Source organism: Procambarus clarkii, unplaced genomic scaffold (assembly GCF_040958095.1).
Source record: "Procambarus clarkii isolate CNS0578487 unplaced genomic scaffold, FALCON_Pclarkii_2.0 HiC_scaffold_1542, whole genome shotgun sequence".
Taxonomy (NCBI): domain Eukaryota; kingdom Metazoa; phylum Arthropoda; class Malacostraca; order Decapoda; family Cambaridae; genus Procambarus; species Procambarus clarkii.
In genome coordinates this window covers 15,589-18,300 of record NW_027190570.1, presented here as the reverse complement: position 1 = coordinate 18,300, position 2,712 = coordinate 15,589, and the positions used below count along the sequence as shown (strand labels likewise).

Below are 2,712 nucleotides of genomic sequence, written 5' to 3'. Positions count from 1 at the left end.
AACGGCCCTCTTCTCTGCTACGGCCAGCTTGAATGATCCACTAGCTCCACTTCCCTTGGTCTGAACAAGAATGCCGTCAGCCACTGCTTTCTTGAGAAATCTTCGGATGTAAATGGCGATCTTGGCAGCCTCGACTTTGTTGTTGGCAACAACGTACTTCTTGATTGCTTGTAGAGACGAGCCCTTACGGTCTTTGAGTGCTGCGACCGCGGCTAGAACCATTTGACTAGTTTTCGGGTGAGCAACCTGGACGCGAGGTTTCCTGGTGGTGGCCACCACAGCAGCAGCAGCCGCAGCCTTCTTGGTAGGCTTTGCTTCTACCATGATGATGATGAGATAACCAAGGTGATGAGAGACGCTCAGACAGTCACGGGGGAATGATGCTGCCGCCGCTTGAGCCGAACCTATTTATGTGCCGGCACGGTACAGAAGCTGCAACCTGGCAACTCGTCCACCAATCACGACGGTTGGTTTTACGGCTCCGAAACCTGGATCCCATATCTTCTCTAAAATAGAAGCATTTGTTCATGTTCTTTGTAAAAGTATCATAAAGCAGGACAGATGAGACAAATATCATAAAAACTGAAGAGCAGATGAGCACACACATGTATGTATTACAAAAGAAAATCCACAAATTCATTAGAAATTGGCAGGGTAGGCTGAGGAAGTAGGTAGATGTAAAATGTCTGTAAATGGCGAAAGAACATAAACCCAAGACTGAATAAACGATGTTAAATATCCATGCCAAGGAGACAAAAATATGTTAGGATACAATTACCATTAAGACACCACAAGAAGGTCCGTATCCTGCCGTGATGACTAAAAAGAGTTGGTTATTAGCCACAATGTGTAGGCAGTCTCATGCCAACGGCCATACCACGTTGAGAACACCGCTTCTCGTCCGATCAGCGAAGTTAAGCAACGTTGGGTTTGGTTAGTACTTGGATGGGTGACCGCCTGGGAACACCAAATGCTGTTGGCAATAATGTTTTTTGTTTTGTTTTGTTTTGTTTCGTTTGTTTTTGTTTGAATGGCTGGCTGGCTGGCTGGCTGGCTGGCTGGCTGGCTGGCTGGCTGGCTCCACGGGAAATTCACGGAGTTGTGTGGAATAAGGCCTGGTAAAATGAATTAATATGTATGTCATGTTTAAAACAAACTCGCTTAATATAGTGTGTGAGGCTTTATACAAAAACAAACAACCAAAACAAAACATGTTGTATATATATATATATATATATATATATATATATATATATATATATATATATATATATATATATATATATATATATATATATATATATATATATATATATATATATATATATATATAGCTTAATCCGGGTTTGAACTCGCAACTCCAAGAATACGCATCACTTATATACACTTTACCACTGGACCACTGCAGGACACTTGATGCTGAGGTATCAATTTAATGACGTAAATGCCATTTCCACAAATAAATGATAATTTAAAAGTATTTGTATGTACAAATCTTTTCTGTTTAAAAGGCTACAATATCAGTTACTGATATAATTTGTGTTAATGTTTCTATACCCACAGGAAGGCATGTTTTTGCTTATATGTAAGGGGTACGGAGAAGGAATCCACAGACCATCATTCCCCTTCCCCCCCCCCCCCCCCTCCCACCTACTACTACCACCACCACCACCACCACCACCACCACCACCACTACTCACCACTACTCACCACCAATCACCACCAATCACCACCACCACCAATCACCACCACCACACCTAACCGAAAACCCCCTAACACATCAACCCTCCCCCCAATCAACAGGCGAAATAATAACCCTCAAATGCCTGCCTGCCTGCCTGCCTGCCTGCCAGCCAGCCAATACTAACGGTCTTCTCAGAAAGAAAATCTCTTTGTATCTGTATTACTTGATGAAATGTATGATTCTAATAATGAAAATAAATTGTTATGTCGGTTGTATGAGCATAATGACCAATATGCACATGATATGAATGAATTAAATAGTGTAGTTTTAAGTAATTAGGTTGTAGACACATTAAGCGGATATGATATTTGACGCGTCCAGAACTGGTGATTTTTGGTTTAGTTTTAAATGCACCACCACCACCACCATTGCTTCCCCAGAGCCTAATTAAGGACCGGTAAAAGGAGTCAATATGTATGTCATCTATAAAACCAAAGAATGAATAAAAACACACACACACAAACCTACATAATAGTACTAGGAAGATTGTATGGCATAAAAAAAAAAAAAAGTACTCCCATTGGGTCGTTTGAACTCGCGACTTCCAAAACACCAGCCACACACCTTACCACCCAGCCACCATAGAGTTGGTATAATTGTGCAACTTTAGTTATAAAACTAAAGTTCTTATTGTCTCAAATCTTATTGTCTGTTCTATGAAAAGGCATGATGTAAATTATGTATTTTTTGAATGATTGAATTGTAGGCACATTAAGCGGATTCGATATTTGATATATCCAGAAAAGGTGATTTCTGTTCAGTTTTAAAATGCATCACCGTTAACGCTAAAGGACTGGTAAAACGACTCGATGTTTGTCATTTTTAAAATAAACACTAAAACTAGGCCCTTAACATATATAATGTTTGAATATAAATTGAATGCATATAAATACAAAGTGGGAGTGGCTGGCTGGCTGGCTGGCTGGCTGGCTGGCTGGCTGGCTGGCTGGCTGGCTGGCTGGCTGGCT

General features: G+C 40.8%; 1 non-coding gene across 1 annotated transcript; it reads left to right on the top strand.

Moving 5' to 3' along the window:
• The first annotated feature begins 863 nt into the window (after positions 1–863).
• On the top strand, positions 864–982 carry LOC138362244 (5S ribosomal RNA). The gene has a single exon (XR_011227519.1). It is a non-coding gene; the product is annotated as a 5S ribosomal RNA (ribosomal RNA).
• Positions 983–2,712: the final 1,730 nt, after the last annotated feature.